General features: G+C 34.7%; 1 long non-coding RNA gene across 2 annotated transcripts in view; it reads right to left on the bottom strand.

The window, feature by feature from the left end:
- Nucleotides 1–23,972, bottom strand: part of LOC125096065 (uncharacterized) — a 38,576-nt gene extending 14,604 nt beyond the window's left edge. Inside the window, exons 1-2 of one of the 2 annotated variants that reach the window (XR_007126048.1) lie at nucleotides 23,941–23,972; nucleotides 21,912–22,093 (exon numbers count right to left, since the gene is read on the bottom strand). This is a non-coding gene — a long non-coding RNA (uncharacterized LOC125096065). Of the gene's footprint in view, nucleotides 1–21,911; nucleotides 22,094–23,074; nucleotides 23,154–23,940 lie in introns of those variants that run through there. The other variant, XR_007126047.1, reaches the window with a different exon arrangement.
- Nucleotides 23,973–26,515: the final 2,543 nt, after the last annotated feature.

Raw genomic sequence — 26,515 nt, 5'->3', positions numbered from 1 at the left:
AGCACAGAAGACAGGAAATGCATGAGATTCTCATAGGAGAACATAGATGACACCAATTATGGTTGACTCTCGTAAGAAAGCCAGCGAGTGGATAAATATGACGAATAGATCTGAAATCTGGCATATCAGAGCACTCACTACCAGAAAGTGAAAAGAAAAGAAAAAAGGAATGGAATATGTGAAGGACCAGAGAAGACAACCCAGGGGAGGTTTTTTTGGTTTTGTTTTGTTTTATTAAATAATGAAAGGAAGCTAGGAAGCAGCTCAAGAGAGGGCCCTGAAGTATGACTGTTTTGAACAAGGAAAAGAAGTATAAATGCTTTCAATTATAAACTTGAAAACTCATAGCCAGCAGATATGTGAAATAAAGTCTGACTCTAAAATAGACAGATAGATAAATGAACAAGCTCATCCCAGAAGAAAAGGAAAAGTTACAAGATGCTCAAGGGAAAATAGGTACAACTGAAAATTCAATAGGAGTATAAATAATGGAAATAAGAAGAGCAAAAAAAGTGAAGCCAAAACACATAAAAAATTAGAAAAGTCCAATGAAAGTGATAGAGTGGCAAAGCAGTTTTAACATACATATAAAATTGGAATTTATGAAAAAGAAAAAATATAAACAGAACCAATATTTAAAACTGTAACTCAAGAAAAGTTTCCTGAAAAAAACCTGAATTATTAACTCCTAGATGTTTCTTAATTCAATTATTAGACTTTAAAATGAATAAATACTCCTCTGAACTTCAGGTAAAAAAAAAAATCACATCACTTAAAAATAAAAGAAAATTAGGTTGAAATTAGACTCCAACAAAAATATGGAAAGTAATACAAAAGAGAAATATTTTCAAGAAACTCAATAAAAATTACCTAATTATTTTATATTCAACTCAGTTTTCCTTATAATATCAGGCTATGGGAATAAAAAGAACAGTTATAAACCCTTAGGAATCTATGAATATTTTTTCAGACATTAAATTTACAGAAGTTAACAGCAGATAACTAGCAGATAACTTTTTCCCTCTAAGAGATGATTAAGGAAAGTGGCAAAGTCATTGGTGGAAAGAACTATATATTTAATTTTAGATCTAAGACTCAAAGGTGGGTAATCATGGAAGAATAAAATGGAAATGCAATGTGCTCAGACATAAAGCAAACATGTAAATTTAAAACATGGAAAAAGGGAAAAATACGAGAGGAGTAAAATAAAGTCATTGGGATATATATATGTGTGTATATATATATATATATATATATATATATATATATTTCAAACCTTATAGAAAAACAACCTCAGAATCATTCAGACCTGCATGTGAAAGCTTAAATTCTAAGAGGAAAACTATATATAAATTTTGATGGCCTTATATTAGGTAATGGTTTCTCAGATATAACACAAAATCTGGAGTAATAAAAGAATGGACAAAATATATTCATCAAAATTAAAACCTTTTAGGAATAATGAACAGACTTGTGAAATCACTATGTCCTACACCTGAAATTAATATAACATTATGTGTCAAATATATATATATAATTCAATTAACAAAAAACATTTTAGGGGTTCCAGTTCAACATGATAATGTCGGAAGATCCTGAACTCACCTTCTCCTATGGACGCAATGAGTCTACAGCTACATATGGAATAATTTCCTCTTTAAAAAAAATGTAAAGGCTGGCTGAGTGATGACTACACACCAAGAAAAGGAGTAGAAAACAACATGGAAGTGGGTAAGAGAGGCTGAGACACAGTCTTGCCATAAACCCCATCCCAGGAGCAGGGATGCACACCTGGGAGGGAACTTAAAACCTGGATCTGCTCCCTGAGGAGTAAAGCACTTGAACCCTACATCAGGCACCCCAACTTTTAAGACATGCACCTGAGAGATGAGTGCAACCTTCCCCCAAAAATCTAACTTTAGAAACATATGGGGCTCATGTCCCTAGACCCACAAGACTCATGATCTGAGAAATGGCTCTTAAAGGATTCATGTGCCTAGATTCCAGCTCAGAGACAGCTGATCATGCTCAGACTTGAAGTGAAGGAATTTCCACTGCTTATATTAAAGTGTTTCCCTGAGGGTAAGTGTACATTTAACACACACATCTAGAAGACTGCTGGAACATACTCTGGGACAGAGACTGGCAGGTACCATCTTTGCACTCTCCCTTTCCTGTGCTCTAGCACACCAGTGTCTTCCAGAAGGGAGCCCTGCTTTTTGTAGCTGCTGCCGAGGAGATCCCTGTTGACTGCCTGGCTCTGGAGGCCAGGGCAGCTTATGTTCCTGGTCCCATGGGACAGGAAAAACCGGTGTCACCCAAATAGGAGCTCATATCCCTGTCTAGCAATCCTGATTTTTATGACTGCTCTCTGGGAACACCTCCAAATCTGGCTCTGGTGGCAAGCGGGGCTTTTGCTTATGGGTCCTATAGAACCATAAACAATGGAGAAGGAGTCCTAAAACAACCACCCCCAGGGTACACCGAGAGGCAACAGACACAGGAAGTCTTTCTGTGAAGGAAACCTATTAGGTAATTATCATGGTTGTGGCTTAAGGGGCAGTCTTCTAATTTAAAACATACTTAATGGGTGACTATAATCCTTTCAAGAGACCTCAGAGGGTAAGTGTCATTTTCTTGCTCACCCTGTTCCTTGCTGTAGAGTACCAGTGTTTTCTAGAAGGGAGCTTTACACACATCTGGTACCCTAATTTTTGCAGCTGCTACCCACAGGATGGCCCTTTATCACCTGTAGCAAGCAGGGCTTACATACCTGGGTCCCACAGCACTATGGAAATCGGAGAGATGGTTCTTGGAAGACTATCATCTTAGGGTACTGCACAGATAGCAGCCCGAGGCACCCCTCTGCCTAGTCTTTCTTGAAAGAGGACTCTTTGCTTATCCTAGAGCTTCAGTCTAAGGAGTAGGCTTCAGTCTTGTCAAACATTTAGGGGTCTACTGACTAGTATTAAGGAACGTAGGCTGGGGGTGTCATGCTGGTGCTCTCCCTTTTCCTTACTCCAGATCAATGGTATGTCCAAGAAAAGAACTTCTATACTTCTCTGTAGCCCTGACTTTTGTGACTGCTTCCCAGGGGAATATCTCAGAGTTCCTGGCTCTCGTGCCCAGCACAGTTTATCCCTGTGGTTCCACAGGACTGTATATATCTGAATACTTTTAAAGGCTGATTTCTGAGGGTCTGATTTCCAGCCAACCTGAGTTTAGTTTCTGAGATCTTCTTTAGGACACTGACAGGACTTGGCACATCCTCAAATACTGGAGCTACTGAAAATGTAATAGGCTGCTTGGAAAAGCACAAAGGTTTGAAAGACAACCAAGAACCGAGAAGGGTTAAACAACAAGGTTCATCTCCTACATGAGGCTACTCATTCAAGACCAGGAGGGGTGGCTGTTTCATCACTGTATAGATACCAACACAGTCAAGAAAAAAACCCAAAAAACAAAAACCAAAGAAATATGTTCCAAACCAAAGGACAGGATAAAACTCTAGAAAATAATAACAACAACTAAACAACAACAACACAACAAAACCCTAAAAACCCTTAATGAAATGGAGATAAATAATTTACCTGATAAAGAATTCAAAGATGCTTACCAAATTAGAGAGAAAAATGGATGACCTCAGTGAGAAATTCAACAAAAATTTGGAAAATATAAGTACCAAATAGAAGTCACATAGCTGAAGAATACATAAAACAACTAAGAAATACACTAGAGAGTTTCAACAGCAGACTAGAAAAGGCAGAAGAAAGAATCAGTCAACTTAAAGACAAATCAGTGAAACACACCAGAGCAAGAAAACAAACAAAAAAAGCCCAAACCCACAAAAAAACCCCAAAACAACAACAGCCCCCCCAAAACACAAAAAACAATGAAGAAAAGTGAAGATAACATAAGGGACAGCATCAAACTGTTTAACATTCATATTATAAGGCTCCAGAAGGAAAAGAGAGAGGAAGGGGCAGAAATACTCTTTGAAGAAATAGGGGCTATAAACTTCCCTAACCTGGAGAAGGAAACACATCCAGATCCAGGAAGTGTGCAGAGTTCCAAATAAGATGAACTCAAAGAGACCCCACCAAGATATATCATAAGTAAAATATCAAAAGTTAAAGACAAGGAGAAAATTTTAAAGGAGCAAGAGAACAACAGCTTGTCATGTACAAGGGAATTCCATAAGACTACAAGCAGACTTTTCAGCAGAAATTTTGCAAGCCAGAAGCAGTGGCATGATATATTTAAACTGCTGAAAGAAAAACAAACTTTCAACCAAGAGTACTTTACCTGACAAACTTATCATTCAGACTAAAGGAAAGACAAGGAGTTTTCCACATAACCAAAAGCTAAAGAGGAAAGGGGGGTGTAGGGGGTTGGGTGAGCCCAGTGGTGGGTATTAAGGAGGGCATGTATTGCATGGAGCACTGGGTGTGAGGCCTAAACAATGAATTTTGGATCACTGAAAAAAAAAATTAAATAAAAAAAAAATAAAATAAAGGAGTTCATCACTACTAAACCAGCCCTAGGAGAAATGTTAAAGAGACTTCTCTAAGCTGAAAAGAAAAAGGGCCCTAATTAGTAACAAGAATACATAGAAAAGAATATTACTGGAAAGGTAAACATATAGTAAAGATAATAAGTTAATCACTTATAAAGCCAATATGGAAGTTAAAAGACAAAAGTAGTAAAAATATGACCACAAGAATTAAAACACATGATTAAAGTATAACAAAAGTGACATAAACATCAAAAATATAAAATTGAGGAGGAAAGAGTAAAAATGTTCAGCTTTAGACTGGGGTAAAAATCTTAAGCTCTTATCAACTTAAAATAGACTGTTATAGATGTAAGTTGTTATAAGTAAGCCTTATTGTAACCACAAACCAAAAACATAGGGTAAATATACAAAAGATATTGAAAAAGAATTATAAGGATGCCATTAAAGAAAGTCATCAAGCAACAAAGAAAAAGAAAAGAAAAAGAAAGGAACAGAAAGTAACTACAAAACAGCCAAAAACTATAAACAAAATGATAATAAGCACATATCTACCCATAATTACTTTCAATGTGAATGGACTGAATTCTCTAATCAAAACACATACAGTGGCTAAATGGATAAAAAGAGGAGATCCATATATATATTGCATACAAGAGAGTTACTTCAGATGATAAGACACATACAGAATGAAAGTGAAGTGATGAATACTACATAATGATAAAGGGATAAATTCAGCAAGAGGATTTAACAACTATAATATCTATTCACCCAGTAATGGATCAACTAAATAAATAAAGCAAATATTAACAGATATAAGAAGAGAAATTGACAGTAATACAGTAATACTAGGGGAATTTAACATCTCTTTTACATCAGTGGGTAGATCATTCAGATCAAAAATCATTAAGGAAGAATCAGCCTTAAATGACACATTATGCCACATGAACTTAACAGATGTTTGCAGAACATTCTATCCAAAAACAGCAAAATACACTTCTTTTCAGGTGCACATGGAACATTCTTCAGGGTACATCACATATTAGGCCACAAAACAAATCTTAATAAATTTAAGAAGACTGGAGCACCTGGGTGGCTCAGTGGGTTAAGCCTCTGCCTTTGGCTCAGGTCATGATCTCAGGGTCCTGGGATTGAGCCCCACATTGGGCTCTCTGCTCAGCGGGGAGCCTGTTCCACCCCCCCTGCCTGCCTCTCTGCCTACTTATGATCTCTCTCTCTCTCTGTCAAATAAATAAATAAATAAAATCTTTAAAAAAATAAAATAAAATAAATTTAAGAATACTGAAATCATATCAAGTATCTTTTCCAATCACAACAGTATGAAACTAGAGATCATCACAAGAAAATAACCTGGAAAAACATAAACACATAGAACCTAAATAATAAGCTACTAAATAACCAAGGAGTAAACAAAGAAATCAAAGAGGAAATAAAAAATACCTGGAGAGAAATGAAAATGAAAACACCGTGGTTCAAAATCTTTGGGACACACCAAAAGCAGTTTTAAAAGGGAAGTTTCTAGGAATTCAGACTTCCCTCAAGACATGAGAAAAATTTCAATCTAAACCGACAACTAAAGGAGCTAGAAAAAGTAGAGCGAACAAGCCCAAAGTTAATAGAAGGAAGGTTAATAATAAAGATCAGAGTAGAAATAAATGAAATAGAGACCAAAAACCTCAATTAGATCAATGAAACCAATAGCTCATTTTTTGAAAAGATGAATAAAATTGATGAACCTTTAGCCAGACTCATCAAGAAAAAAAGAGAGAAGGAAAAAAATAAACAAAAGAAGAAATGGAAAGGAGGGAATTCATAACCAACAATACAATCTTCCAACACTGAATCATGAAGAAATAGAGAATCTGAACAGACCAATTACCAGCAATAAACTAAATCACAATAAAAAAACACCCAAAACATTTTGTCCAGGACCAGATGGCTTCACAGGTGGAAACTATCAAACATTTAAAGAAGATTTAATATGTATTCTTCTCAAAATATTCCAAAAGATAGAAGAGGAAGGAATGCTTCCAAATTTATTCTATAAGGACAGCAACACCATGATATCCAAACAAGACACTACAAGAAAAGAAAATTACAGACCAGTATACCTGATAAACATAGATGCAAAAATTCTCAACAAAATATTAGCAAACCAAATCCAACAAAACAATAAAAGGATCATTCACCATGATCAACTGAGATTTATTTCAGGAATGCAAGGATGGTTCAACATCTGCAAATTAATCAATGTGATATGCCATATTAACAAAATGAAGGAAAAAAATAGTATTATCATCTCAATAGGTGTAGAAAGGCATTCAACAAAATGACATCCATTCTTGATAAAAAACTTTCAACAAAGTGCATTCAGAAGGTAAATACCTCAACCTGATATAGGCCATATATGACAAATCTGTAGCTAACATATTCAAATGTGAACAGCTGAAGGCTTTTCCTCTAAGAAGAAACTTTTTGTGCTTCAAAGGACACTACCAGGGGACACTATGATAGGCTTCAAAATGAAGGTGGTAACAAGAGACAAAGAAGGACATTACATAATGATAAAGGGATAAATTCAATAAGAGGACATAACAGTTGTTATTCACCCAGCAAAGGATCACCTGAATATATTAGTAGTTGTTTAAGACTGTTTGAGGGTGACTGGGAGATTTGTAGAGTTATGGTTAAGGGGAGTAGAGCTTCTGTTTGGAACAATTGAAATGTTCTAGAATTGATTTGGTGATGATAGTCAACTGTATATATTTGCTAAGAGTCATTGAATTTTACACTTTAAATTTGTGAATTGTCTGGTATGTAAATTGTATCTCTATAAAGCTTCCTAAAAGGGGGGTAGGAGGGAAACGAAGAAATGATACATGTTGCAATGTGGATGAACCTTGAAGACATTCTGCTAAATTAAAAAAGTCACACATAAAATGCCATATATTCTGTAATTCAGTTCACATGACATGTCCAAAACAGGCCAATCAGTAGTGACAGGGAGTATATTGGTGCTTGCCAGGGACTAGGAGAAGGGAGGAATAGAGAGTGGCTATTGTTGAGTACAGGGTTTGCTTTGGTGTTAATGAAAATATTCTGGTATTCCATAGTGATGTTAGTTGTACAATCTTGTACATACACTAAAAATTATTGAATTGTACATTTTTTGGAAGAAAAACTTATCAATTAAAATAAACAAATTATCAATGTACAATGTATACTGCTCAAGTAAACTGTAAGCTTAATTATCTGACCATGTTGACTTTCAGTCTCCTGAAGATATTTAAGGTTTTTTTTTTAAACCAATTAAGTGATGCTTTCTAACAAAAAAGCTCATTAAACTCTGGTAAATGGGTAATGATTAATATTTATGCATTAAAAACATTCTTAATAAACAGGTGGTAGGATTCACACCCCCCCACAACCCACACTATAATGGTTTTGTAAAGAATATATTAGCTCCAAATTTTAATACAGAACCAACTTGGTTGTATGAATGCATATTCATTGTCTCTGACCACATCTCATCAAGCAGTTAGCAACTTTGATAATAGTAATTCTGGGGAGAGTGGCTCAATTGGTTAAGCATCTGTCTTTGGCTCAGGTCATGATCTCAGGGTTCTGGGATAGTTTCATGTTAGGGTTCCCTGGTTGGTGGAAGTCTGCTTCTCCTCCTCCTCATGCTATCACTATTTCTGTCTCTCTTTCTCAAATAAGTAAGTAAAATCTTTAAAAAAAAGAATAATTTTGTACATGTAAGAATTATCGATTGTCTTGTGTTTGGAAGATAAATCTGATTACAATTACATATCATGGTTGTATTCATTTTAACGGCTATCTATGAAAGCACAGATTGTGTTGATATGACCCAGAGCTGTCTGACATACAATCTTCCCAAGAAGAGTTAGTTTAATATAGTCAAATACTCCACATTTTATTCTCATTGTAAGTTCATAAAAATAATTTGATTGAGTTTTAAACATTTTCAACCATTTGTTTTGACAGAACAGACAAGGCACATTGTCAAACAGACTCAAAGACAGACAGGAAGTATGATTTAAGTGGCCTATGGAAGTGTTTGGGATTTTTAAGCATTCACTGAAGAAGTAACATGAGTTGAAACTATAAGTCGAATATCTGTTTAAGATTATTGGCCAAAATCCTGCGAAGATGAACAGAGATCCCTACCCCCATTGAGCTTCTACTTCAGATACAATAGAGAGGTGAAAATATAAATAAAACCAATAAATAAAAAACATAATATATTCAAGGTGGGAAATTACATAGAAAGAATAAGTGGAGTACAGTAAGTAGAACAGAGTATTCAAGGGGTTATCAGATTGCAGTATTAAATAGTAATCAGAGTAGACCTTATTAAAAAATGGAAGGTGAACAATATATTGAAAGTGCTGGGGAAAGAACAATCCTGGAAGCGTTACCAACAGGGGTAAAGTTTTTAAGATGCAGTGATGTGGGGCGCCTGGGTGGCTCAGTGGGTTAAGGCCTCTGCCTTCGGCTCAGGTCATGATCCCAGGGTCCTGGGATCGAGCCCCGCTTCGGGCTCTCTCCTCAGCGGGAAGCCTGCTTCTCCCTCTCTCTCTCTCTGCCTGCCTCTCTGCCTACTTGTGATTTCTGTCTGTCAAATAAATAAATAAAATCTTTTAAAAAAAAAAAGATGCAGTGATGTGCGGGAGCTGGTTTGTAATTGTTCATAAATCCAATTGTTAAATTATTCAGACTTTTGTGAGCTGGTTCTTAAACATGATCATTATTAAACATTAAATTAGATGAACAAGTGAAATATATTAAAAACTCATCACTTAAGTATTTAGTACATTTTACCATTATTGATGCTATTGAGGTATTTATATGTATTATTTCTGTATTTTGAATACTATCTAATGATGTAATTCCCAACTTTGTGTTAAAAAATGTCACAATGATAGTTTAAAATCTCCAATGGCAGGAACATATATACCTCAGAAATTGGCAAAAACTATGAATCAGGGATTGGTTTTTTGTTTTCTTGGCTGTCTACGCTTATGAAAGAGATGAAGAGGGGATGCTAGTAATGCATTTCGAACTTAAAATTGTGTCTTATCTTATTTTTTCAAGATTTTAGTCAAGTGTATATAGAGAGTAATCCTTGTTTTGGGGTTGATTTTCCCAGGAAGTTGCAGTGGTTTCCTCTTCTTTTGTATCTGTGACTTTCAATTTCCTCTCATATACCACAAAAAGACTAGAAAGGCTTTATGTGTATAAAATGCAGCCTTCCTTTTTAAGGTAGGAGGATGGGAATCTGAACAACCTGTGTGTCATGCACATACCAGAAAGAGGAGAGCACCAAAACCAGTCCTAATTACCATTAATTCCCAAACAGGTAATTTTATTTTTTCAGGAAAAAGCCCTACAGCTTTTTCTTGGAAGTAGTCTCTACATTATAAATATATGGGAGGGAAATACAAAGAAAAAACTGGGATGTTTACCCCACAGATACTTTGAATTAATTTCTTGCTTTGCCCTCCCTTTCTCATGGATCTCTAATATGCTATCTGACATCTTACTGTCAGATTTGCTTTTTCTTTCACTACATCTTGTTCCTGGCTCCTGCTTATTCTCTTTTCCTATTAGCCATTGCTATGCTATCCATATCCCAGAATTTACTGAAACTATATGTTCACCAATGATTCTCTTTTTTACTCTCGCTGTTAGGACTTAGTCTTTTAAACATTTATCTATAATCATTTAATGGGTAATTAGGAGAGAGAAGTGATGGAGGGATAGGATTAGTCTATTATCCTTAATCCATATTTTTCCTCTACTAGACACTAATTCTAAAAAAAGTGTATCGATATTTACCTATTACTAGCTGTAGTACTTTATGTGATAGGGTAAGTAAGCCACATATATAATTTTTTTGTAAATGGGCTTAGTTAATAAAATGTCACATTAAAAAAAATCAACATGGTCAGATAATTATCTGTCCATTATAACATGCAGCAGAGGCCCTGCCTTTTAGCTGAGTTCAACAAGTCTGAGGATTTGAAATAGGAAACATGTATAAGCCTCATATCTTCAGTGTCCTCCCAGCTCCATTTTAAATAACTCTGTTAGCAATGCTTACTCCATCTTATTCTCCCCCTTATCAGTTGTCAGTCTATACATTTATGGCCACCTTAGAGCAAGAAAAGTATGAAAGGTCTGTCAGAGTCAATATGACATCACTCTGTGATAACAGTTGTTGCTAATGAGACAGATGTTAAATAGAAAATTCAAATGAAACAAGATGGGATTGGGAGGGAGACAAACCATAAGTGACTCTTAATCTCACAAAACAAACTGAGTGTTGATGGGGGGAGGGGGTTGGGTGAGGGGGTGGGGTTATGGATATTGGGGAGGGTATGTGCTATGGTGAGTGTTGTGAAGTGTGTAAACCTGGTGATTCGCAGACCTGTACCCCTGAGGTAAAAATATATGTTTATAAAGCTGTAAAAAAAAAAAAAAAAAGAAAAGAAAAAAGAAAGGATGAATACCCAAGTTTTGTAGCAACATGGACGGGACTGGAAGAGATTATGCTGAGTGAAATAAGTCAAGCAGAGAGAGTCAATTATCATATGGTTTCACTTATTTGTGGAGCATAACAAATAGCATGGAGGACAAGGGGAGATGGAGAGGAGAAGGGAGTTGAGGGAAATTGGAAGGGGAGGTGAACCATGAGAGACTATGGACTCTGAAAAACGATCTGAGAATTTTGAAGGGGTGGGGGTTGGGAGGTTGGGGGCACCAGGTGGTGGGTATTGTAGAGGGCACGGATTGCATGGAGCACTGGGTGTGGTGCAAAAATAATGAATACTGTTATGCTGAAAAAATAAAAAAAAATTATAAAAAAAAATAAATAAATAAATAGAAAATTCAAGAACCCCGGGATGGAGAGAAAAGTTTTTCTACCAAAAACATTATTGGGCACCTGGGTGGCTCAGTCGTTGGGTGGCTGCCTTCGGCTGGGGTCATGATCCCAGGGTCCTGAGATCCAGGCCCACATTGGGCTCACTGCTCAGTGGGAAGTCTGCTTCTCCCTCCCCTGCTCCTCCCTGCTTTTGTTCCCTCTCTCTGTGTGTCTCTCTCTGTCAAATAAATAAATAAAAGTCTTTTTAAAAATTATTAAAACTTAAAAGATATTAAAAAAAAAAAACAACCCTGAACTCACAGATATAGAAAATGAACTGGTAGTTATCAGAGGTGGGGGGTTGGGAGGTAGGCAAAATGGGAAATGTTCTATAACTCAGCCTTTTATACAGGTAATGAGATAAATTTTTGATAAATTCATTATACAAAATATTGAATATACTATACATAGACTGCTAAATATTTACATGAAAATAAACATGTTTAACAAATTATATATAATATTTATAAGAACTCTAGTGAAACTGAAACCGTGATATTAAAGGTCATTCCATTTCTAGTAAGGTGACAATCAGAGCAAGTAGGCTAAAGCTTGTGACTTAGTGACTTTGTGTAACTTTGGAAGTGTTAGCCCTGGTCTTTACCTTCTTTGACATTTAGGTTTTATCGTATATAGCTTAGAGTAAATGAGTTGTTTCCTGAAAGTAAAGCTGATATGCAAATTATAAGAAGTTCTTTGCTTCTCTCTGTATAATTATTCAATGGTAAGATCTAGTACATATGTTAATATATTCCAAATATACATAATTAATTAAGTTTTTCTGTTTTGATATTTCTATTTCCTTTGTTAATGGATTTACGCAAGTTGATGCATTACAGAAGCACATATTTTCTTTTTCTTTTTTTCATAAACATACATTCTCTTATATGCCGTGATATGCATGTGACTGTGTAGCCCTGTGTGACATCTATTAGAAGGGCTTATCATCCAGGTTGAGCTTCTCCCTTTGGGTTGCTTTCTACCTCTTCTTAGGTAGCCTATCTCCAAAGGGATCTCTTGTCTTTGGGCTGGGATTAGTCTAACTGGCTGAACTAGAACTTCACTATAAAGACATTTCATTCCCTTTGTATTGCAATTACAGTAGTCCTGAGTAAAGCAACTTTGAAAATAGGCCAGCTATAAGTACAAAGCTGTGAAATATCTGGCAATTTATGTCAGCTTGGACACTGGCTGGTCTGACCACCCAACACTCTGTTTTAGGATCCTTTAATATACTAAACAGAACACATACTGGCTCACAATGAAAACTTTTACAATTTCTTAAGCATCATTCATTGCTGCATGTCACCAAACAGCCAAGTCAAATGCCTTCACTGAGAGAATTCAATACTCTTTGTACAGCTGGAATGAACAGACGATGTTGGTGAAAGCTTGTGGAGATGAGCATCTGGTTACCAACCTGAAAACTAGGACTCAAAGACAGGACCATCTCTTTTAAAATTTTCTAGTATGTGTTTAAGAGGGTGTTGGTGGCAGCCTGCCAGGTACATAATCCAGAGTGGGAAAAAACTCTAGTCAATCATCTGACCTAGGGACCAGTCTGTGCTCAGTGAAATAAATTTTGAAAATAAGGACAAGTTGCCCTTGTAGGCCCTCATTTGGACCTATTTTCAAAGTCTTTTCAATGACATGCCTCAGAAAAAAAATCAGCAATGCCCCTTTGGATTTCTTCCCAAGAAGCTAACAGCAATAAGCAGTTAGTATTTAAGATGACTGGTAGGCTCTTAAAGACACTTCTTGGAATTTTAATGATAAAATCTGGGTTGGAGGAATGCATGTAAAAGTACTTGCATTTTTTTTTTCTCAATCTGACTTATTTCATGTAGAATTCCACATAATTTAACTCATATGTGGAATTTTTTTAAAAAAATGAATAAACACACAAACAAAAAGCAAAATCAGACTTATAAACACAGTGAACAAACGGATGATTCCCAGAGGGGAAGAGATGGAGAAATGGGTAAAGTGGGTGAAGGGGAGTGGGAGATACAGACTTCTAGTTACAGAAGGAATAAATCACAGGAATGAAAGGCATAGTATAGGGAATACAGTCAATAATATTGCAGTAGTGTTATATAGTAGATATAAAACTATTGTGTTACACTATATATTATATAATAGATATAATATAGCAGATAGGCAGTAGATACACTTATGGTGAATCCACCATAACAAATAGAGAAGATGAATTGCTATGTTGTACCCCTGAACTAGTTCAATATTGTGTGTCAACTATACTCATATTAGAATTTAAAAAAAGAATAAAGTACTTGCATTTCTTTCTTTATGGCAATAATTTAAATTATAATTTTTGTAAAATCCATAAGGCAAAAGAGTTAACACTAGGCATATTAGCAGAATGAATTGAATTTTAGCACAATGAAGCAATATTAACTCCCAAATTGGAAGCATTTCTACACATTAAGCATAAATTTCTGTTTTGGTAGATAGGCCTCTGACTTTTAGGGGGTAGTTAAAAGTGGTCACTAACTATATATTTCTTGAAGGCATATAAAATTTGTAGTATCAAAAAAGCATTCCAATTATCTAATATTGTGCTAAGACTTTTTAGATTTTCAGTAAGACTTTGTGATTGACAAATGAGAATAAGTCATAACTTTCATAACCTCTATCAATAATTTTTAGTTGAATAGATTTGTTTAGTCAGAATAGATCTAACAAATAGATCTATTTGTTAAATAGATTCAATTTAGTTGAATATTAAATAGATAAATTTAATATTTGTCAATATTAAATTTATACATAACAGAATGAAATAAAAAAGTATGTCTCTTTGTGTCTCTGGAAGTATACAGAAAGAACTGATTTACCAATTCCTAGTCTAAGAAACAATAAATCAACAATTACCACTGAAATAGTTTATATATATGTACATATATGTGTATATATATTTCTGTGTATATATATGTATACTTATATATATTTCATATAATATAAATTACACATAAAAATGCTATATAATGTATTACATAAAACTAATATTACTCAGCCATCAAAAAGAATAAAATCTTGCCATTTGCAATGACATGAATGGAACAGAAGGTATTATGCTAAGTGAAATAAATCAGTCAGAAGACAAATATCATATGATTTCACTCATATGTGGAATTTTAAGAAATAAAAACAGATGAATATAGAGAAAAGGAAGGAAAGATAAAAATCAGATGAAAAATAAGAGGAAGCCAAACTAAAAGAAACATGGAACTCTAGGAAACAAACTGAGGGTTATTGGAGGGGAGGTGATGGGGAAGGGGTAATTGGGTGATCGGCATTAAGGAAGACACTAGATGTAATGAACACTGGGTGTTATATGCAACTGATGAATCACTAAATTTTACCCTGGTAACTAATAATACAGTGTATGTTAACTAAACTGAATTTAAATAAAGAATTTTAAAATATATTATAATTAAGTGGCACATAAATGAAGACATAATCCATACCTTCAATGCATTAGAGACTATAAGGGAGTCAGGTCCAGAGTTAGTGGTATGACAGAAGAAAACTTGCAAGAACTTAGTTATACAAATTACACAAATAAGATGTGGTAACAGTTTGCAAGGGCTTTGAAAATTTAAATGCATGCACATTAAATCTATGGTTAGTACTAGGATGAACTGCTTTAAAATGAAGCTAAATCATGAAGGAGAATGTTAGATTTTTCTTTACACTACATCCCACATTTCTGATGAGTTGTGCATTATTCATCTTTCTCAGCATATCTGGTCTATACAGCTTTATTCAAATTATCTTTCTCCTGTCCAGACTGGCTAGCCTCACTGAGCAGAAAAGAACTTGTCATTTTGTAACTATGAAGAGTCCAGCAGAAACTTTCAGTACCCTCAATAGGAAAAGCAAATCTACCTGCATTCAAGATCGTCATCAGTCAATAGCGGCTTATAATCAAGGAGAGATGAAACGATGAGTTTAGTCTACTCATTGTTATGCTAAATGACAATAAACAAAGAACTCCATTTAATCTTCAACAATCTAAGTAAAATCAAAGTCCTTGCTTACATAAATCTAGTTAGCAGGGAAGTTTTCTGAACTCAGTGGTGACATTACTGGTTTCTATAGCTTGCATTTATGAGTACTCACCATGTAACAGGTACTGTACCAGGAGTACAGGAGATATACATGGAGTAGATAGAACGTCTGCTTTGTCAAACTTATTTTCTATTGTTAGAGACAAATACTAAATAGGGTAAATATATAAAATACATAGTGATAAGTATTATGGGAAAAAATTATAGCAATAGAGAGAAATGATTATATTTTTTGATAGAAGGGTATTATCCTTTTACATAGAAGGCCATAGAAGAAGGCCACTCACTGAGAAGATGACATTTGATTAACAATCTGAAGGGGAAAAATTAAATGTAAATGTATATAACTTAAAATAATATTATATATATTAATACATAAAATGAAGTATCTACATGACATAAATTCAGCCAGTACAGTTAGAAATATAACCAATTAATTTATTCTCCTGTTCAGTATTGTTAATTCAAGCATTACTTCTCTGAATTGCAGTTAATATGCAAATTAGATAAAGAACTCATATAACCCAACACCAAATAAAACCAAATAAACCAGTTAAAAATAGGCAGGGAACCTGAATAGACTTTTTTTTTTTTATGAATATATACGAATGTCTAACAGAAACAGGTGTTCTGTTATGAAAAGGTGTTCTCTATCATTAATAATAAGGCAAGTACAAAACAAAACCACAATGAGATACCACCCCATACCAGTCAGAATGATAGTTTCAAAAAGACAAGAAATGTCTTGGCAAGGATGTAGAGCAAAGGAAATCTTCATGTACTGTTGGTAAATTGGTACAACCACCATAGAAAGAAGTATGGAATTTTTTGAAAAAGTTAAAAACAGAAATACCATACAATCCAGTAGTTCCAGTACTTACCCAAAGAAAACAAAAACACAAATTTGAAAAAAATACATGTATATCTATGTTCATTGTGGCATTATTTATAATAGTCAAGATATGGAAGCAACCCAAGTGTCCATCAATTGATAAATGAATAAAGAAAAAGTTGTAATAAAAAAAATTCCTAACAAACAAAAGGCCAGGACCAGATGGCTTCATAGATGAACTCTACCAAATGTTTAAATAATCAAACTATTCCAAAAAATAGAAAGGAAGGAAAAATTCCTGGTTCATTCTATGAGGCATTATCCTAATAAAACAAAATACTAGCAAACTGAATCCAACAAAACAGTAAAAAAAAAAAAAAAAGTCATTCACCATGATCAAGTGGGATTTAGATCTGGGATACAAGTATGATTTAATAGTCACAAATCAATCGTCACAATGCATCACATCAATAAGAGAAAGGATAAAAACCATATGACAATTTCAATAGATGCAGAATGAGTATTTGACAAATTACAACATCCATTTGTGATAAAAACATTCAACAAAGTAGGTTTAGAGGGAACATAGCTCAACATAATAAAGGCTGTATATGAAAAACCCACAGCAAACATCCTACTTAATGGGGAAAAAGTGAGAGCTTTTCCCTAAGGTAAAGAACAAGAAAACGATACCCACTCTTACCACTTTTATTCAACATTGCTACAGGAATCAGACAATAAAAATTATCCAATTGGCAAATTGGATAATTATCCAATTATCCAAATTGGCAAAGAGGAAGTAAAGCTTTCACTATTTGCAGATGACATGATACTATACATATAGAAATCCCTAAAGACTCCACCAAAAAACTACTAGAACTCATAAATGAGTTCAGTAAAGTCGCAGGATATAAATCAATGTACAGAAATCCATTACATTTCTATACACTAATAATGAAGTAGCAGAAAGAGAAATTAAGAAAACAATCCCATTTACAATAGTACTAAAAATAACAATACCTAGGAATAAAGTACCAAAGAGGTGAAAGACCTATACTCTGAAAACTATAAAATATTAATTAAAGAAATTAAAGATGACACACAATAAATAGACATTTCATGCTCATGGATTGGAAAAACAAATATTACTAAAATGTCTATACTACCCAAAACAATCTTCAGATTTAATGCAATCCCTATCAAAATGCCACCAGCATTTTTCACAGAACTAGAACAAACAGTCCAAAATGTGTATGGAGCTGCAAAAGACTCCAAATAGTCAAAGCAATCCTGAAAAAGAAAAAAAACAAAAAACAACTGGAGGCATCACAATTCTAGACCTCAAGTTATATTACAAAGCTGTGGTAATCAGAGCAGTATGGTACTGGCACAAAAATAGCACATAGATCAACAAAACAGAATAGAAAACCCAGAAATGAACCCACAATTATATGGTCAATGAATATTCAACAAAGTAGAAAAGAATATCCAATAGGAAAAAGACATTCGACAAATGATGTTGGAAACAAAACTGGACAGCAACATGAAAAACAATGAAACTATACCACATTCTTACATCATGCATAAAAATAAATTCAAAATGGATTAAGGACCTAATTGTGAGACCTGAAACCACAAAAATTCTAGAAGAGAGCCTAGGCAGTAATTTCTGTGACATTGGCTACTGCAACCTTTTTCTAGATATGTCTCCTGAGGAAAGGAAATAAAAGCGAAAAGAAACCATTGGGACTACATCAAAATAAAATATTTTGCACAGTGAATGAAACAATTAACAAAACCAAACATCAGCCTATGGAATGGGAAAAGATATTTCCAAATGACATATCCAATAAAGGGTCCCCCTATGTTTATTGCAACATTATTTTTAATAACCAAATTATGGAAATAGCTCAAGTGTCCATTGGTAGTTGAACAGATAAAGAAGCTATGATGCACACATACATACACACACCACACACACAGACTGGAATATTATTCAGCCATAAAAAAGAATGCAATTTTGCCATTTGCAACAACATGGATGGATTTAGAGGGTATAATGCTAAGTAAAACAACTCAGTCAGAGAAAGACAAATACCATGAGACTTCACTCCTAATTGGAAGTTAAGAAACAAAACAAGCAAAGGAAAGAAGAAGACAGAAAGAGAAACCAAGAAAGAGACTCTTCAGAATAGAGAACACACTGCTGGTTAACCAGAGGGGAGATGAGTAGGGAGATGGGTAAAATAGGTGATGGAGATTAAAGAGTACACTTATCATCACATTCCCTGAGTAATATATAGAATTGTTGAATCACCATATTATATACCTGAAACTAATATAATGCTGTGTGTTAACAATAACTGGAATTAAAGTTAAAAACTTAAAAAAGAGGTGGTATGTGTGTATATATATATATATATATATATATATATATAACATACCACTATATATATTTGTATGTATATAGTATACCCATATATACACACATATACATATATACATATACGTATACACACACACACACACACACACACACACACACACACACACACAATGTGATATTACTGAGCCATAAAAAAGAATGAGATCTTGCCATTTGTAACATCATCAATGTACCTACTGGGTATTATTCTAAGTGAATAGTCAGATAGAGAAAGACAAATACCATATGATTTAACTTTTATGCAGAATTTTAAAAAATAAACCAAATGAACAAACAAACTAAAAACAGAAATATACTCATAACAATGAAGAACAAACTGGTGATTGCCAGAAGAGAGCAGGGTTGGGGAATGGGAAAAAAGCTTTTACAATATGCAAGGGAGTATAACATGTCTATGCACTATTTGAAGTGAGAAAGTTATACCACAGATTGCTACATACCTTATTACATACTTATTTATGAAAATTCAGAAAACCTTCCTTCTTCAACCTTAACTCTCTCCATCTTCCTCTTACCCTCAGTTTTAGAGTCAGAATTATGTAAAGGGTGAGTAAAGGAAATCAGATGCATTTGCCTGACTTACAAGGAAAGAAATTGGATTTTAAATATTCTTTGTTGAATTATATAAAGTGAATGAATTATGTATCTATTGTTTTCTATAACTTCCAATTATTTGTTTTATCCAACAAGTGATATTGGTTCTCTCAAGTTTTCTAAAATTGCCTTGCCTTAAGTGTCATACTATTATCTATTGTGGAAAATATTTGAAATAAGGCTCTGAGGGTAAATAGTGTACTTGTTTTTTTTATGACTATTTCACAGTCACTTGTAAATTGAAATGCACTTGCAAACATGAACTTTAAAGAATCAATGGATCCATGAAAATGTTAAGGGAATTCTGGACTTTCTCACTTCTGGAATTAGAAATTCATTTAAAGTATCTGTGTGTGTGTGTGTGTGTGTGTGTGTGTGTGTGTGTGTGTTACATATTGTGTAATTTTGATGTTAACTAGAAATGGTGATGATTAAGCCTTCTCAATTAAATATAAATTCTCTCTGTTATTTTTCAGCCTAAGAAAGGGAAACTTAAATGCCTTTATTTCTAAGGTTCTAAGCAAGTTTCCATGGCAGGAGAAGAGTCTATATAGCTATTTAGTTGTGTGTGTGTGTGTTTAATTTTCTTGGTCACTTGCATTCATTAACAGCAAAAATTCAGACTGCCTGGGTGGCTCAGTTGGTTGAGCACTGGACTCTTGGTTTCAGCTCAGGTCATAATCTCAGGGTCCTGGGATCCAGCCTTGCAGGGACTGACTCCATGTTCATCAGGTTGTCTACTTAGAAATTCTCTTCCCCTGCCCTCTCATGTCTCTCCCTCTCTCTCTCTCAAATCAGTCAATCAATCTTTAACAGCAAAAATTGAATGAAAGAACTCTGCACAGAAGAATAACCTAGGACTCACTGATTTAACCCCTGCCTCTTCTGTCATTGATGGACATTTCAGGACAATCTATAGGTACCAGATACCACTCACTCTCAAAATGAGTCAAGATAACTTTCTGAGAGTTATGAAGTCCAAATGTTCTGTGATTTGGGGGGTACGTACTTTATAGCTATCTTTGCAATTTATTTGCAGTAGGCTTCTCTGACTGGCTGAACCCTGGAGTCCACTGGAATAGTAAATGTAGATGTCCTCAATACTTATTTCCAGAGCTATCTAATGAAATGTCTTTGTTTCTTTAAACATATTTCAAATTATTCACATCTAAAATTATGATACATGTTTCTAATAACCATATCACTACTATTTGAGCATGAATTAAAATAATTTTTGTTATAAAGATTCCTATTTTAAATATGAATCTATAAGAAGTCCTTTTTAAATGCCCATTCTGCTGTGGGAGCTGCTTGCCTTTTGTGCTACTTAGTGTCACTGGATAGGATTGATTCAAAAAAGAGGGTACCTCTTCCCCATGCAAATGCAAAGATTCTTTCCCAATGGCTAATATTCAGCAGAGGTCTGAGTTAGAGAGCTGAGTATCGGATCTAGTTATTTCACTCATCAATTCTATGACTCTGAATGAGTCACTTGGATGAATCAGTTTCCTTTCCTTAAAAATGAAGCCAAGGTAACAATACACATTAAAGTACTATTAAGTTGTACTTTCAATTATGATCATTGTTATTCCTTTAAGTACTATATAGATACAATACAATATTATATTTAAAGTACTTTTAAAATGCAATATAACATCAAAATTATTAATTTGTGGGGTGGGAGGATTGAACACATATAAGGTTATTCTATGCAAAGGTATTTCCCAAAATTCATATTCAAAGATTGGAAACACTGACCATATATTAAAATGAACAGTTCATTTAGTCCACATTACTCCTAGCCAGGAAATTCTCGGAGGGATGCTACAATTTTTACCATAATCACTATTTTACTCTAGTATCTGGTATTATACCTAATATATAGTAGGTATTAAATATATACACACACATTATGTATCCAATAATTGACTTGTCAGATGACTACACCTGTGAATGAAAGAGGAAAAGCTTTCCTTTCTCAATGGAGATACAGAGGAGGAGGATAAGCTTGAGGATGAGGGTGTAGGTGAAAAATTAGGACCAACTGGTAAAAACAAGAGGAAATTAGTAAACCTAACTTTTTAAAAACATGTTCAAAAAAAGAAATATTTATATTGGTAATAGAGATTTCTTTATAATGAGACATGCTTAACAAAGGCTGATGGCCACCTGCCATGGCTATATTAGAAGAACTCATTGGGCTGGTTGGGATGGAGTAAAAGGTAACACCTATGATCCTTTCCAAGAGCCAAATCTATTTCAAACCACAATTTTAAAAAGTCCTCTTTGGCTATTAGATAATTCAGATATTTGAAAAATTAGCTGGTCAATTTCATTAATATAATTGGTTTTGTCATTATATATATACCAATCCCCCCCCAAATTTTCTATATCTGACAATTTTGCATGACTTATCATGGCATGAAGCAATGAAATTAACTAGACTTCTAGGAAAGCACAAGTATTACCTCATTTTTATAAGCAGCAGTCTTGTTTGCTATTTCCTTAGTGAACTGGAGCTTCCAGGTGGGCAAACTCTCACATGACTAAATATTATGTTGAAGAATTGACAAGGAACAGGGACTTCATGAACATGACCTCTCCTGACTTTAAAATCTTTCAAAAGATGCCTTTTGCCATCATAAGTGTTCTGGAGATAGAAGAAGAAGCTGGTTGACAACAAGCTGAGAGGAGCAGTCATTAGTTCTAAATGCTGAGTAATGGAGCATAATATTTTTCATCAATAATAGCCAGGAGAAATGGCCCTTAAAGTATCTACAGTACCAAGTAACATAAATGAATGATTATCACATGATAGATACATAAAGTGGGTGCATAGACGTCATTTGTTATGACTACAGTCTGCTCAAAATTCAGAGGCAATGACACTCATTCTTATTTAGGATCAGACTTTTACATCCATGTCAGGGTTAACTCATAATAGTCAAACTGCAATGAAATGTAGTCCTAGTGAAATGTTGTAGTTAAATGCAGTATTAAAAACTAGTGTCACTAAAAAAACACACAGTCATTAATTAAGATAAGTGAAAGGAACTTTAGAGATCAAAACCCTTTCTATCTCATATTTCAGGTAATGAACCTGAAGCTCTGGTCAATTGTAGTTCATGTAGTAGGTTTTTTAACAGGTCTATTTATCCTTAGTCTCAGCCCAATACACTTTAACTATTACATGGCAATTCATTAAAAGGTTAATATGGTTAATTAATTAAACAGTCTGAAGTGACTAAATGACCTATTTCAATATAACAGGGCAAACTGACCTTGCTCATTTGACTACTTTCCCTACCACCTCTCCCATTCCCTCCATCCATAGGGAAATATTTATACCACATTGGAAATAGAGGACAAGTACCAGCCACATACCAGAAATTTTGTAGAATCTTTGCAAGATATAGTATAGGTGAGACCAGAATGAGGGAGGGCTGGGCAAAGTTAAGACATCATGGGTAAGTTCAAAGTCCCATAGATAACCAGCAGAATCTCATGCCTCTGAGTTCAGAAGCTGGGTGCTGGGGCAAGGGCAGTAGATGAGCAGCAAGAATTAAGCTCTCCAGTTCTTCTGAGAGGAGTATTCCAGAGCTGTACACAGAATGACAGAAAATATACTCACTCCCAGCTTGCCCTCATTGTGGGATGCAGGACTCCATGTGTAGGGGGTTGTGTATATGTGATTGGAGTGGAGGGTCAGCCACTGTAATCCTTCATCTTATAGAAGAAAAGTGGTATTCCAGGTAATTTGGTTTGTAACAATCAACATGATAGGACAACTTTAGCACAATGTCACAATGCTTCCTCCAAACTAATCACACACACGCAAAAATGGGTATCTTATCTGGCATCATTATACTATAATCTAAATGTGTTTTCACCCTTTCTTTTTTTTTTTTTTTGAGACCCAAGTGTCTGAATAGAATAATCAGAATACTCTGATAGAAACTGTGTCATAACCATATACCTGATGATATTGTGTCAAAGTAAGAAACTTACGTTCTATATAGCTGCAATCTGTTTTACAACAATTAAAAATAATAATTATTAAATTATTTGCCCATATTAAAAAAGATTATGATTACAAAATAAACCTATATTTAAAAAGATTACAATTACAAAATAATTATTATTAAATTACTAGTCTACATTAAAAAAGAAGAAAGTGAGTGGCCGCAGTCAGAGGGCATTGAGGTCCGCCATATTTTATGGCCGTGAAAGCTAGAACCCAGCCTTCTACTTGGAGAAGTGAGTCCTCAGACATAGGCAACCAGTGTCTGCAGCCACTCCATAAGAATTTATTTCATATTGAGTCAGAAACTTATAGTATGTTATTTATAAGACTCAAACTTTTAACATGTAAAAAGAGAAAATTAAACAGAGTGATTAAAAAAAGAAAGACTATAAGGGCCTACTTAATCAGAGGGAGCCATTTTGTTGTTTATGCAGTAAACTTAGATTGACCCTGCCCCTCGCAGAGGAACTTACTTGCAAAGCTCAGATACAAGGGTGGGTCAGGCCAGGTAGAGATAGCCAATCAGTGGGGCATGCATACTTGTCTCCCTAGCTACCAGCCCCAGGTAGCAAAGCCCAGATACAAGGGTGGGTCAGGCCAGGTAGAGACATCCAATCAGTGGGGCATGCTTATATCTACTAGGGTGAATTGTAATTCAATTGGCCGCCCGTGTGTGACCTAACATGACTGTGCAGTATTGTAATCTCATTGGCCACCTGTGTGTGGCCAGGCTCAACCACATGGCCTTTACTCTATAAAAGTTAGTCTGTGAGGCTGGGAGGGGTCGCCTCTTTGCAAGAGACGGCCCTGACCGGTCAATTTGATTCTTGATGCTTGGCGCGAAATAAAGCTTTGCTTGACCTTTGCTTTGTATCAGTCTCGCTCCTTTGATTATGGACCCTAACAAGACAATCATAGCCTGTAAACTATAAAGATTCTCCCTTTCTGAGTCATTCAATACAAAGGCTAATGCATTGCCTTCCTTAACAGAATATCATTAAGTATTGGGTTATTTTAGTTAACTCCCTTTGCTTGATTCCTTAGTTACAATCAAACTTCTCATCATAACAGTGTAGCTTTCCTTGTAGTGGAAAAAAAGTAGCTACTCACATCTATACAAGTGTTTAATTTGACATTTCATCATAAAGCAATAATTTAGTCTCTGGTTTTATGGGCTGGTGTGGAAGAGGAAGAATAGGCACATATGTGCATCAGTAATGAACAAATGAGCATCAATATTAACGCCTGATGAAGAAGACTTAAAGCCAAAATAATGGAATTGGATAAAAAGGTTTCTAATGGATAAATGTATTGTTTATGATGTACAGCAAAAACAGGTTCTTAGTAATTGATTTTAACACACATCTTTCAGTCATTTGCAAACAATTTAAACAAAAGGATAATATAGATATGTGAATGACATAATCAATAATGTAGATTTTACATGAAACCTTATAAAAATGTACAAATATTATTTTTAATACTCATAGAACTTTGATACAAATAAAATGGTAAGCTATAGAGAAAAATCTACATCACAAAATTTTAGTGCCAATATTCTCTGGCCAAATTTTACTAAGCTGAGCAATAGTAACAAATGAACAACAAATTCCCCAAGATATCTTATTGGAATTTTTTTAGAAATCTCAAGTAATTCACATCAATAAGAAATACAATCTGGATTGGTACAGGACTTTGAAAGTGAAAATAGGAACGCAATTATTCTTATTAAAACTTATGAATAACCAAATTAAACTCAGAATAATATTTTATAACTTTAAATGTCTCTATTATTTGAACAAAAACTTTAAACTTATTTCCCTGAGCCACATAAAACCCAGAATGCCTTACCAATAGGGGATTTAAACATTAAAGGACAAATCCTAGGCTATTGAAACTCTTCCAGGTTATATAGAATTTTTTTAAAAGCTTAAAAATTCTTCTTGAGAAGCTCATAGTAACAAAATAAGATTAAAAATAAAACAAAATCAGTATCACTTAAAAGCATAAAAAAATTGTACATAACAAATTAAATCAAATATGATGCCAAAAAGAATATAAAATAGGATCAAGAAATTCAGTCTAGAAATGTAAGTATAATTCTGTATTATGTCATCATATTTTTCATCATATCAGTATCTCAAATAAAGAAAATGATTGTATGGATTGAGGCCAAACAAAAGTGAGGTGATTAAATTTAAATCCGTTCTACATGAAATAAAAATAAACTTTTTAATAAACATTGTTTTCTAAAATAATGAAGAATTTATAACTCAATCTAGTCAATATTGTGCATATTGGGAAAAAAAAAGAAGATTTCATCCACCAGCTCTTATTTCTCTGAGAAGAGAAATTATAAGAAGAAAGAGTGGTATCTTTGATGGGGTCTTAGATTTTATATTTATAACTAGCTAAAATCTTGTTCATAACTAAAATCCTTTTCTCAATTAATCACTTGAAATAGAAGTTTATGATCATTTACAAAAGAAGTGTCTCTAATCAGGCTTTATGTATACCTCATGGTGGGAGCTGAGATTTCAGTTCCAAATGAAAACCAGCCTCTTGCACACAGCACAGGAAAGTGGAGGATTTCTCATGGGTGTGGCTCTGGAAGAAGAGCTTCTGCTGGCTGAATTCACAGACACCAGGCAGAAGACACCTGCGGTGCCTCGTCTGAGGAAGCAAGAGGCATACTGGGCAAGAATCCATAATGCTGTCTGTGGGTTACTTCCCACCAAGCCCCCCGCTGAAATGAGGGCTGGAGAACCCAACAGGAGGCAAATTTCCTATCACATCTGCAGCAGGAAACCTGGCCAGGAAGCAGAGCCCTGTCCTTGGAACAAGTTGGCCTGTGCATCAACAGCAAAGGCCCACCACCATGGCCTCACAGTCTCCCAGCTCTCTGATCTGACTGCCCTGCCAGACTCACACCTGCTGACATGGTGACTCCTAAGACCCAGAGACTGCTTTCCACCCCAGTGCAATGCTATCACAGAGAAGCAAACTTCAGTCTCAGAAATGTGTTCATTGTTTCTGGAATTCCCTGGG

This window comes from Lutra lutra, chromosome 3 (genome assembly GCF_902655055.1).
Source record: "Lutra lutra chromosome 3, mLutLut1.2, whole genome shotgun sequence".
Taxonomy (NCBI): domain Eukaryota; kingdom Metazoa; phylum Chordata; class Mammalia; order Carnivora; family Mustelidae; genus Lutra; species Lutra lutra.
Note: the sequence above shows the minus strand (reverse complement) of the source record. Positions and strands in the feature narration are given on the sequence as shown.